This window comes from Schistocerca serialis, chromosome 5 (assembly GCF_023864345.2).
Source record: "Schistocerca serialis cubense isolate TAMUIC-IGC-003099 chromosome 5, iqSchSeri2.2, whole genome shotgun sequence".
Classification (NCBI taxonomy): Eukaryota; Metazoa; Arthropoda; class Insecta; order Orthoptera; family Acrididae; genus Schistocerca; species Schistocerca serialis.
Window position 1 is genome coordinate 534,792,010 of NC_064642.1, and position 13,971 is coordinate 534,805,980.

Genomic DNA, 13,971 nt, shown 5'->3' on the forward strand with positions numbered 1-13,971 from the left:
ATCGGCCACAATCATCCTGTTGCACGATAACACCCGCTCCCTCCCCCCCCCCCCCTCCCCCCACTGCCAATTGGACGTAGGCTACACTTCAGCGGTTTGTTTGGGAAACACTGCATTATCCCAGTGGGATAAATGTCTTAACACGTGTGGTGCTTACTTTGAATGGAACCATTCCGTGGATCCCTTGTAGCGGGTGTCCGGTTTTCATTTGATTGCCCCTCATAAAACTGAATTATCTCAGGTGAAGGCAGAAGTGTCGAAAGACCGCTGAGTGCATTTGTTCTGTGAGAGTTTTTTTGTTACTCATATAACAATCGATTCCGTCCAACAGCATTCCTGAGTTTTATATCACGTCACTGTTTCTGCAAAGTGTTTTGCATGTGCAAATGCGTATTTAGATACAATGTACATTCCTTACAGCCTGCTAGTGTTTCATCCTTCCTATATACAGAACAGCCAACATCTAAACACGCGCCGGCCGGGGTGACCGAGCGGTTCTAGGCGCTACAGTCTGGAACCGCGCGACCGCTACGGTCGCAGGTTCGAATCCTGCCTCGGGCATGGATGTGTGTGATGTCCTTAAGTTAGTTAGGTGTAAGTAGTTCTAGGGGACTGATGACCTCAGATGTTAAGTCCCACAGTGCTCAGAACCATCTAAACACGTATTCTGGAAGCCCTGTAAATGATAACAGTATTGTAAATGAGGTGTAAACATGCCGAGTTAACGGGCATGGGACTATTTTCCATGTTATCGGATTCAAACGTGGTTTCTCTGCTGGGCATGAGAAAGAGCACGGTGGGGGTGTGCCCACGGATTTGCTCCTGATGACAGAATAGCAACATTTATTGATCAACCGCAATACATTGGTTGTGGGTCCCCTGGGCGAGGTTTGCTTCCGCCCGTGATATTCTCGGCGGTGATGAAGGTGGCTGGCAGACGCTCACACGCGCACCCGCTGTGGAGATTGTAGCTCCATTGGAGTAACTGGAATCTGCTGCCTTGCTGCCATCGCTACAGCCTTTCTGGGTCTCACTGCGGTGGCTGGAACTATGGGCCACGAGCCCCTGTTGTGGTACCAGCGGAGGGGGGTGGGGAGGGGCGCGTCAGAGAGGTCAGTGCGCTGTCTCAGTGACCATCGCCAACTGCAGCTGTCTGACGTCGGTGGGCCTGGGTCCCCAGCCCTCGCCCTGATCATGGCATTGTGGAGGCAGCGTCCCTGGGCAATGGCGACAGTGTGTTAACACACCACAAGCGATGAGTCTCATGACAGGCAGCTGCCTGTTGATGGCGTCCGACGATAATCACAGCGGCATTGTCACTTTGTCGCCTCCTAAGCGACGACCAGCATTACGACAGCGACTATAAAATGACTGCGATGGCAGTGACGACTCCGAATTGGTAGCGGCCACGGGTTCTACGTCACTCTGGCACCTCACGATGGACGATAGTAATGAGCTAGCTGCTGGTCCTTAAATACGGCTTTTTGCCACTGATGTCCACAGTTCTTCTTCCCCAGTAGGCTGGTGGAATATGCTGATGTTACTCGGCGGGCGTAACTGAACCGATTACCACCCCCGATGATGACACCCTGGCGTGCAGTGAGCTGGCCGGTTACACAGTGTTCTGCTTCCTGTTGCTTAACTCGGCACTTTTGTGACCCACTTACATCACGGTATAGTACCATTGAGCTGCGCAACAGAATGTAGCACACACATGACTTCTGATTTCCAATATTCCTTCACATTTCAACTAACTTGATCACTCTAATCATTCAATACTCTAAAGGATTATCGATTTCCCTTCCATTCCACCCTCACGCACTGATTGATTAAAAAATTATAGTCTAAATACTGAACTCAGTACAGTATTGCTGCCAACGGCCTCGCTGCAGTGGTAGCACCGGTTCCCATCAGATCACCAAAGTTAAGCACTGTCGGGATGGGCTAGCACTTGGATGGGTGACCATCTGGTCTACCTGCCGCTGTTGGCAAGTGGGGTTCACTCAGCCCTTGTGATGCAAACTGTGGAGCTACTTGATTGAAAAGTAGCGGCTATGGTCTTGTAAACTGACATACGGCCAGGAGAGCATTGCACTGACCACATGCCCCTCCACATCTGCATCCAGTGACGCCTATACTGCTGAGGATGATACGGCGGCTGGTGGGTACCGTTGGGCCTTGATGGCCTGTTTTGGTGGAGTTTAGTTTGTTTTAGTACAGTATTGCTGTCAGATTTCGACTGGAGTAGAATATATCCCAACCCCACATATGGATACTGTGTGAGCTTGTCCCAGTTAGTTGCCTGTTAGTGCACTGTGTGATATACACATATTTTTATGAACTTAAACAGTATGTAAAATATAACAGCTTGCTGAGATGATACTAGTATCTGTACAGGGACTGTACAGAGAAATCAGATTTGTAACACCTGTCTGCCACCTTATGGTGGGCACTGAAGAAAATGTTAGCAACCATCCTGTTCCATTTACACGAAAGAATGGCTGGGGTAAACATCCGTTGTGGTCATTTCGCGAGACTGGCGTGCTAGGAAGTAATATATCACCCACAACATACTCTCCTGAATTTTTTTCCTCAACACCTAAATACCTCTCTATGATGAGTCACACATCTCTTATAGCATCGACCAGGAACATCGTTGCTTTTGTTGTTGTTGTTGACTGCCGTGTAATATTCTCGTAGTCCTATGACACAAAGCTAGCACTTTTATTAATTAAACCTGGTAAGTACCTAAAACCGAGGGACAAAGACTTATAAAAAAGATTGGCCTATAGATGTTTTGTATCTAATTTCATTCTAGGATGATTAAACACATTCCCTTAAGATTCCTGCAGATGAATCTGAACCGGCTTATGCTTTAGCATGCTCTGGTTACTTACGCAGAAGTCTTTTACGGTAGTCAATGTTTCCACTATACTGTACATATACAGGAAAGGCGCTTAAGGCCTATTTTGATGCAATATTTACATTTACGTTCAGGCCAAATACACTAGCAATCACTAATCCTCCACGGTTACTCTGGCAATTCACTACCGTTCTCCTACAGACAGACAACTCCATCATCTGCGAACATCCTAGACTAGCTGTATAGCATGATGTAGGCTACAAGGTAGCAGTATTAACGATTTCCCTTCCATTCCATTCTCATGCACTGATCAAGTAATTGTCTATAACCTCTGTACATCACCTAATCTCTCTTATGCTTCACAGGAAATAGGTCGTCTTTTTCTTGAGTTTTTTATGTTACATGTGCAACTGGAGAATACGATCCTAGCATCCATATGATGCAACAGCTTTGCAGGTCTGATACAGCCAATCCGGTAACGTGATCCTTACCAGTAGTAGTGTTTTCTCCGTGGAAACGTCCCTTTCGTGGATGATTTACATTGATCTCAGCCTGACCTCTGCTTTGACTTTGTCAGGTCAGTTAATCCTAGTTATTTTACAGTAGCCACTGTTTTCAGTGATAATGTAGAAGATCATTATTACTTTTCTTCTTCCCCTATGTATGCATAGTATGTTACATCCAATGTCAACTCCATGCAGAAAGCAAACGAGCTCACGATTGTGGAATGACTAACACCTTAGGAAAATAACGAAGGAACGCCCCCTTGTGATGTAATGATTTTAATAACGACTTTTTACCAGAAATAACCTTAGAGAGGCATGTAATAAAAAAATATTACAGCAGTTGACACAGCATGCATTCTGGCGAGTTGCAGTTTTTCGAGTATGGGCCATATTACTTGGCATAGGCCGGGTCTTGTGGTCAGTGCAGCTCTGTATTAACATCTCGCTGGTTGCTATTTATTGTATGTGGTCGAATTTTACCAGTTAGTACCTGGTGTGAGAGAGATACAGAACGTTCTCTTCTCACTTTCTGTGTCTCCAATGTATGTGTGTGGGACACTTATGGCAATTACTTGTACCAGATAAGTGTGCTAGTGTGCTGCACAGAGAGACAATTCTCCTCCTCTCTTGCTCCAGCATGCAACCACTATTGGATGTTATCTATCATTTACGTAGGCGCTGGTCAACCATTACTGACAGCCAGGGTGTTGGTGTCTGTGATTTAAGGCTTGCTGACTGCAGATTCTTATGACGGTAGCTGTCATGATTTTTATACATGAGGCACAGAGGTGTCTGGCGGACAGCCACTCCTGGTAGTACTTCCCCTCGCCCGGACTCTGTGATGAGGCGATGGCTGGCAGCTTGCAGTACTAGGCTCTAAGCAGACAATCTGCAGAGTCGTGACTGACCACAGATATGATGACAAGTGGGTCTCCAAATAACAGTTTTAACTTGTTTCAAAATAAAGTGAGTACCAGTGCTAATTAATGACAGTGGTACACCGGCCAGGGTGGTCGAGCGCTCTAGGCGCTACAGTCTGGAACCGCGCGACCGCTACGGTCGCAGGTTCGAATCCTGCCTCGGGCATGGATGTTTGTGATGTCCTTAGGTTAGTTAGGTTTAAGTAGTTCTAAGTTCTAGGGGACTGATGACCTCAGACGTTAAGTCCCATAGTGCTCAGAGCCATTTGAGCCATTTGACAGTGGTACTGACAGTTGTTTACAGTATAAATTTAGTGATGTGGTGTAGATGTACATACTTGGATTTTGCCAACATCATTACAAGTCTACTACTGGGTGTCCCAACAAACAAACATTTGCTTAAATTACACTTAAAGGCTTTGCATTAAAAATCAGCAAATGAAATGATATGAACATGTCATACCTTGTTCATGGGGGAGTAAATATGAATCACAAAAGGTACTGGAAGTGACCTCCCTCGACTTGTAAACACAGTTGAACACGACGCAGCAGATTCTTGAATGTTGCTGCCAGAGCCTCCGGATTTCGTGGATGATGTTCTCTCGTAAATCTTCCAAGACCGTATGTTTTGTTCCTGTAGACCTTGCCTTTTAGGTCACCCCAGAGGACAAAGTGAGGTGGCGTTAAATAAAATGTTCTTGGGAGCCACAGTCCTTTCGAAATCACTCTGCTGGGGAACGATGATTCGACCTCAGCCATGGTCATTCGAGACGTGTGTCATGTGGCGCCATCCTGTTGGTATCAGCCGTGGGTAAGTTCTTCATCGTCCAGCTAATTCACAAATTTCCGAAACTTTTCCCTGTAAACTGCACTTGTCAGAGTAGACTCAAAAAAAAAAATTGGTTTAATGATGTGACGCTGTGATATTGCACAGAACGCGCCAGCCTTTTGCGAATGCAGCGGTTGCTTGTCCAGTGCATGCGGATTTTCATTACACCACAAAGGTGTATTCTGCGAGTTTACATAACCAGAGAGGTGGAACCATGCGTCATCACTGAACCATGTGTAATGCAATATTCGTGGCCTCTGAGCAAGAAATTGCTGAAACCAACGGCAAAATGTAATGCGTTTGTCTTTGTGACTGACATTCAGTTCCAACAACTGTAAACCTGTATGAAATTAGAATTATATTAAAACCTTCAGCTGCTGACGGGCGTTGATATATACCAACGGGGACAGGTGAAAATGTGTGCCCCGACCGGGACTCGAACCCGGGATCTCCTGCTTATATGGCACACGCTCTATCCATCTGAGCTACCGAGGGCAGAAAGAATAGCGCGACTGCAGGGACTATCTCGCGCACGCCTCCCGCGAGACCCACATTCTCATGTTGTATGTCCACACACTACATTCGTAGTGTTCCACCCCAACACACTCATTACTCGTGGAAGACATTCTTAGGAAGTCCCGTAAGAGTTCGGGTAATATGTGTGCATCTGCAGAGAAGAAGACGGTCATGGTCGGTATTACCAGAACTCTTTGCTTATAAGGATATGGTGTCTGTTCTTTCGTACATGTCCATATAAATAAATCTGTATGGGTTCATGTCGGTTTTCTTCACAGCTCTGTGACATGTGGTCCGTGACATTCCACATTCCTGAGATAAACGTCGAACAGACTTTGCAGGAGAAGCCAACAATCGTTGTTTCACATCAGTCAAATTATCTTCCGATAAAGGCGGTTGTCCCCTGCCATGGAGATCCAACATCGTTCCACTGCTGTCCATCTTGTTCACTAACTTCTGTATGTAGCATTTAGTCGGTGTATGCTGCTCACCAAACGGTTCAACAAACATTAGCTGACATGACTTAATGGAACCAGTAATCCAATATTGTTTCACAAGAGACACATGATCTTCGACGGAATAGCAATATATTGTCCCTAAACAACCAAAACTGAGCTCTAGCCATAGCGACGAGCGGAAAAACACTGTTGCGTCAAACGATGTTGCAGAGTGCAGTGTTGCCAAGTCAAATGTACCAAATTACACGGTGTAATTTCAGCGGAATTATTACACATATTTGTGAAGCCTCTTTCATGTGGGACATCCTGTATAATTCTACAGTTTCATACTGCTCTAAGGCAATCTTATAGTGATATCATCGGTTTTAACGAACTAATAATGCAGTGATGAGTTTCTCATAGACATGGTACATACTCGTTGCAATATACTATTTGTTTTATGCGGGATACCTATGTATTTGTTAGAAATATCAGAATATAATTATGTACACTTGTTGCAGTATACTATTTGTTTACTGTGGGATATAAATGTATTTGATAAAAATGTCAGAAAATGATGATTAGTATTTGTTTAAAATATCATACTGTGCTAATTGTGTAATATAGGATATTGGTGTATTTGTTTCAGAATGCTACTTGTTCAGTGTGGGATACCAGTATATTTGTTAAAGAAATCACAATATACTAACTGATAAGTTTGAGATATCAGTGTATTTGTTAAAAATATCAGATTATGATAATTAAGAAATGTAAGGCTTTGGTATATTTGTTTAAAATATTACTCTGTGCTAACTGTTTAATGAGGACCGTTGGTTTCAGAGTGCTTTTTGTTTAATGTGGGATACCAGTGTATCTGTCAAAAATACTACAATTTGCTAATTGATAAACGTAGAATATCGGTGTATTTGTTTAAAATATCACCCTGTGTAATTTTTTAATGTGGGATATTGGTGTACGTGTTAGGGTAAAAGTTATTGAGCTATATAAAATAAAATCGTCATAACTTCTGAACAGTTTGCCTTAGGGTGTTCAAACTACACGGTTAGCTGTGGGGCATGATGGGAATTAGTATGATTTGGTTTAGCAACGAAGCCCACTTTTATTTGGATGGCTTCATCAAAAAGCAAAATTGGCACATTTTGGGGATTGAGAATCCATATTTTGCGATTGAGTAGTCGCTTCAACCTCATTGGGTGACAGCGTGTATTGTGAAATGTCCAGTCACTAAATAATCGGTACGATATTCCTTGGTGGCATGGTGACTACCGAATGGTACGTGAAGGTTTTGGAAGATGATTTCATCCCCATTATTCAAAGTGACCCTGATTTCGACAATACGTGGTTCATGCAAGACAGTGCTCGACCCCATCGAAGCAGGAGAGTGTTTGACGTCCTGGAGGAGCACTTTGTGGTCCGCATTCTGGCTCTGGGGTACCCAGAGGCCACTGGCAAGGGCCTCGATTGGCCGCCATATTCTCCGGATCTGAACACATGCAACGCCTTTTTGTGGGGCTATATTAAAGACAAGGTGTAAATCAATAACCCCGAAACCATTTCTGAACTGAAAACTGCCGTTCAGGATGTCATCGACAACATCGATGTTCCAACACTTCAGCAGGTCATGCAGAATTTCGCTATTCGTCTCCGACATATCGTTGCCAATGATGGCAGGCATGTCGAAGATGTCATAACCTAGATTCGAATATCTGTAGTGATGTTTACATGTTGAGTAAAGTGTGAGCGTGCCGTAGTTTGTAACTACTTTACGTTTTTTCTCATATAGTTAAATAATTGTCACCCTGTAAATATCGTACTGTTCTAGTTGTTTAACATTTAAAGTCTCATATTTATGCGCATGTTCTTGAAAAGTATGTACTTCGAAATAATCGGCAAAATTATAACAAATTACCCCAAAATTGTAAAAAGCAATGGGAGGACTTCAAAGTGTCATGACGCTCTTCATTTATAGCAATTCAGCAGCACCCCAGACTGTAATGTGAAAGTACATCTTAAAGTATATTAATATTTCCATCAGTTTATTAGAATATGGTACGGTGTCATTGAATTATGGTAATTCATCTGTGCCCCAGTTATACATTGTAAAGTAAAAGTTTCTGATATCATAAGTTACGTTAATATTGCCAGCCATTTCGCAGAATATGTCCTGGCTTCAGTAAATAATAGTAATTTAGTTTCCTCACTCACACAGTGTAATTTCAAAGTGTCTTGCCTCACAAATTATGGCAACATTTACCAACATTTTTAAACTCTACTGCTGATGATCCCCCCCATGAACCATGGACCTTGCCGTTGGTGGGGAGGCTTGCGTGCCTCAGCGATACAGATAGCCGTACCGTAGGTGCAACCACAACGGAGGGGTATCTGTTGAGAGGCCAGACAAACGTGTGGTTCCTGAAGAGGGGCAGCAGCCTTTTCAGTAGTTGCAAGGGCAACAGTCTGGATGATTGACTGATCTGGCCTTGTAACAACAACCAAAACGGCCTTGCTGTGCTGGTACTGCGAACGGCTGAAAGCAAGGGGAAACTACAGCCGTAATTTTTCCCGAGGGCATGCAGCTTTACTGTATGATTACATGATGATGGCGTCCTCTCGGGTAAAATATTCCGGAGGTAAAATAGTCCCCCATTCGGATCTCCGGGCGGGGACTACTCAAGAGGATGTCGTTATCAGGAGAAAGAAAACTGGCGTTCTACGGATCGGAGCGTGGAATGTCAGATCCCTTAATCGGGCAGGTAGGTTAGAAAATTTAAAAAGGGAAATGGATAGGTTGAAGTTAGATATAGTGGGAATTAGTGAAGTTCGGTGGCAGGAGGAACAAGACTTCTGGTCAGGTGACTACAGGGTTATAAACACAAAATCAAATAGGGGTAATGCAGGAGTAGGTTTAATAATGAATAGGAAAATAGGAATGCGGGTAAACTACTACAAACAGCATAGTGAACGCATTATTGTGGCCAAGATAGATACGAAGCCCACACCTACTACAGTAGTACAAGTTTATATGCCAACTAGCTCTGCAGATGACGAAGAAATTGAAGAAATGTATGATGAAATAAAAGAAATTATTCAGATTGTGAAGGGAGACGAAAATTTAATAGTCATGGGTGACTGGAATTCGAGCGTAGGAAAAGGGAGAGAAGGAAACATAGTAGGTGAATATGGATTGGGGGACAGAAATGAAAGAGGAAGCCGACTGGTAGAATTTTGCACAGAGCACAACATAATCATAACTAACACTTGGTTTAAGAATCATGAAAGAAGGTTGTATACATGGAAGAACCCTGGAGATACTAAAAGGTATCAGATAGATTATATAATGGTAAGACAGAGATTTAGGAACCAGGTTTTAAATTGTAAGACATTTCCAGGGGCAGATGTGGACTCTGACCACAATCTATTGGTTATGACCTGTAGATTAAAACTGAAGAAACTGCAAAAAGGTGGGAATTTAAGGAGATGGGACCTGGATAAACTAAAAAAACCAGAGGTTGTACAGAGATTCAGGGAGAGCATAAGGGAGCAATTGACAGGAATGGGGGAAATAAATACAGTAGAAGAAGAATGGGTAGCTTTGAGGGATGAAGTAGTGAAGGCAGCAGAGGATCAAGTAGGTAAAAAGACGAGGGCTAGTAGAAATTCTTGGGTAACAGAAGAAATATTGAATTTAATTGATGAAAGGAGAAAATATAAAAATGCAGTAAGTGAAACAGGCAAAAAGGAATACAAACGTCTCAAAAATGAGATCGTCAGGAAGTGCAAAATGGCTAAGCAGGGATGGCTAGAGGACAAATGTAAGGATGTAGAGGCCTATCTCACTAGGGGTAAGATAGATACCGCCTACAGGAAAATTAAAGAGTCCTTTGGAGATAAGAGAACGACTTGTATGAATATCAAGAGCTCAGATGGAAACCCAGTTCTAAGCAAAGAAGGAAAAGCAGAAAGGTGGAAGGAGTATATAGAGGGTCTATACAAGGGCGATGTACTTGAGGACAATATTATGGAAATGGAAGAGGGTGTAGATGAAGATGAAATGGGAGATATGATACTGCGTGAAGAGTTTGACAGAGCACTGAAAGACCTGAGTCGAAACAAGGCCCCCGGAGTAGACAATATTCCATTGGAACTACTGACGGCCGTGGGAGAGCCAGTCCTGACAAAACTCTACCATCTGGTGAGCAAGATGTATGAAACAGGCGAAATACCCTCAGACTTCAAGAAGAATATAATAATTCCAATCCCAAAGAAAGCAGGTGTTGACAGATGTGAAAATTACCGAACTATCAGTTTAATAAGTCACAGCTGCAAAATACTAACACGAATTCTTTACAGACGAATGGAAAAACTAGTAGAAGCCAATCTCGGGGAAGATCAGTTTGGATTCCGTAGAAACACTGGAACACGTGAGGCAATACTGACCTTACGACTTATCTTAGAAGAAAGATTAAGGAAAGGCAAACCTACGTTTCTAGCATTTGTGGACTTAGAGAAAGCTTTTGACAATGTTGACTGGAATACTCTCTTTCAAATTCTAAAGGTGGCAGGGGTAAAATACAGGGAGCGAAAGGCTATTTACAATTTGTACAGAAACCAGATGGCAATTATAAGAGTCGAGGGACATGAAAGGGAAGCAGTGGTTGGGAAGGGAGTAAGACAGGGTTGTAGCCTCTCCCCGATGTTGTTCAATCTGTATATTGAGCAAGCAGTAAAGGAAACAAAAGAAAAATTCGGAGTAGGTATTAAAATTCATGGAGAAGAAATAAAAACTTTGAGGTTCGCCGATGACATTGTAATTCTGTCAGAGACAGCAAAGGACTTGGAAGAGCAGTTGAATGGAATGGACAGTGTCTTGAAAGGAGGATATAAGATGAACATCAACAAAAGCAAAACAAGGATAATGGAATGTAGTCTAATTAAGTCGGTTGATGCTGAGGGAATTAGATTAGGAAATGAGGCACTTAAAGTAGTAAAGGAGTTTTGCTATTTGGGGAGCAAAATAACTGATGATGGTCGAAGTAGAGAGGATATAAAATGTAGGCTGGCAATGGCAAGGAAAGCGTTTCTGAAGAAGAGAAATTTGTTAACATCCTGTATTGATTTAAGTGTCAGGAAGTCATTTCTGAAAGTATTCGTATGGAGTGTAGCCATGTATGGAAGTGAAACATGGACGATAAATAGTTTGGACAAGAAGAGAATAGAAGCTTTCGAAATGTGGTGCTACAGAAGAATGCTGAAGATTAGATGGGTAGATCACATAACTAATGAGGAAGTTTTGAATAGGATTGGGGAGAAGAGAAGTTTGTGGCACAACTTGACCAGAAGAAGGGATCGGTTGGTAGGACATGTTCTGAGGCATCAAGGGATCACCAATTTAGTATTGGAGGGCAGCGTGGAGGGTAAAAATCGTAGAGGGAGACCAAGAGATGAATACACTAAGCAGATTCAGAAGGATGTAGGTTGCAGTAGGTACTGGGAGATGAAAAAGCTTGCACAGGATAGAGTAGCATGGAGAGCTGCATCAAACCAGTCTCAGGACTGAAGACCACAACAACAACAACAACTGCTGATGATCCTTTCAGTACAGCGCACTACACAAATGATGAAACTCCCACAGTGTAATAAATGTATTAGTAATGAAAGTTGAGAGGGGGAGGGGTGTACTTGATTTAACTCATCCTATTGGCCTACAGAGAGGGGGAGGGGGAGAGAGGCATTGATGGGGAAGGTGTCCTTTATTATCTGAATGACAACTGGCACAGTGCATGGGTGACCTTTATTTTATGTCTCATAATTGCCTGAGAGCCGTGAGCGGAGTATCAGGTTACATCAAGATCTTGAATGTACCATGCACAATTGCCTGAGAGGTGTGGGCCTGCTTGAGATAAGATCGTTGTCTGTACTTTTCCTCTCTTTGATATACTTCTCATCAACAAAACTAAAACAAGGGTAATGGAGTGAATGTGAATGAAATCAGGCAATGGTGAAAGTATTATACCTGGGCTAACAAATCATGTCTCTTGACAGCTCACATGTAGTTGGCTGTACTGCGATTGTTAGTTTGCCACTGGACAGTCACAGTTCGTAGCTCCTAAGTATGTTTTGTAAATGTAAGTTACAATCAGCAAGTATAGAAGCTGTTGCATAATAATGTATATGTAAGTATAACGAAGTGTTTTCGACAGTGGAGAAAAAACTAAAGAAAAAAAGAGTATGACAGTATAATATATGAAATATATGGAAATTACGAAACCGTGAAATAAACGACAACCGAAGTTAATGAGAGTGTCTGTGAGAAGTCGATCCAAATTGTTACCGTAATAGTTGTATATAAAACGTCGTATAATACTGTAAACCTAAGCAGAACAAAGATCACGCTATCGACAGTTGTAGGACGAAATGAAGAAACAGGTGCATGCTCTTATTTTTTCAGTTTCCATCACAGTTGCGTTCAAACATTTTTTCATTTGTGGTGATCAGTTTCGGATTACGTCGTTCATTCTCAAACGTTAGCCTACAAACAATACATAGCTGTTAGTGTAATCTTTAAAAAAATTTACAGCCCATACAATTACACAACATTCATTAGTGTAATTAACATTGCATACCTTCGTGGCAAATACTAACACACATTTCCGCCAGTGTACACATATACAGTAGCGATAACTAATATTTTTACGAGTATGGAATAGCAATGCGTATTTACACATAAAAGTATTGAAAGCTCCCTCCGAATTACGTGGTGTACTGGAGGATTATGTTGTGACCGTGTCGAGGCAAACACGATATAGGTCGTTAGTGACTACATGTGATATTCCGACGTGCTGCGAAGCTTACGTGCTCCATGTTTCTGCAAGGGAGTCATCTGCTCTACATTAAATAACACTAATCGAAGCACAAATATGATGAAACTTAATGCAATCTGCTAAACAATTATAATGTACTAATTAAAACACTCAAAAGTCAAGAGTTATTAAAAATAAACCATAATGAGGTATGATAAAACATTTGAAGTGGTTGCAAACTGTGAAAAAAGGAAACTTTAAAAATGATGTGAAAAAGATATTGTAATGCATCAGTCTATCCCCCCTCCCCACTACGTGCCGACGAACTGCATCGGTCTGGAACGAATCAAGGTCTATAACAGGGCAAGGCTACTTATTTCCATGAGTATTTAAAAAATACACTGTTTTCTTCATAGTGCCTCTTTTCCACGTGGTTTACTTCAGTATGTTGCAAGTCTTCAAGCGCCACTCTTTTTCCTTATTACAGTTTTTTGACTGAGACTGAGAGTTTGAGGAACGCTCTAAAACTTTATCAGCAGGAATTTATGGATGTCCAGGAACATTGTTCATTACGTGGGGTGCTGTTAAATAGTCATGTTTTAGAAAAACATGACTATTTAACGGCACCCCACAACACAGCGATCTGTCACTTGCTGAATAACGTCTGAACAAAAACTGTAACTGAAGCGGTAACAAAACACAAATATATAGAAGCAGGCAGTCGCACACAAAAAGTATTTACGTAGAAGCCCACATGGTAGGTCGACGTTGGAACCGGGTTTTGGTGCTGTAATTGGTTCAGAAGACGCAGCGCCTCGCGTTCCTCATTTGTTTGTCAGTCATACTGCCAACTTTAAGGCGCTTGTGGAGTGCCTTGAATTGACATTTCAGCGGCCTAGGTATGGATTATGAAATGAGTGACAGATGAGTTTTGTTATTTGAACAATAAAATAGCTGATGATGGCCGAGGTAGAGACGATACAAAATGCAGACTGGGAGTGTAGCTGTATAAATACACACATATCTAGCGATCATAGGCCCTGCAGACCACAGACGCTTCCACAAGGTGACCCCATTCC

At 42.4% G+C, this 13,971-nt stretch overlaps 1 pseudogene; it reads left to right on the forward strand.

Moving 5' to 3' along the window:
* Nucleotides 1-1,873: 1,873 nt before the first annotated feature.
* LOC126482768 (5S ribosomal RNA) lies at nucleotides 1,874-1,991 on the forward strand (annotated as a pseudogene).
* Nucleotides 1,992-13,971: the final 11,980 nt, after the last annotated feature.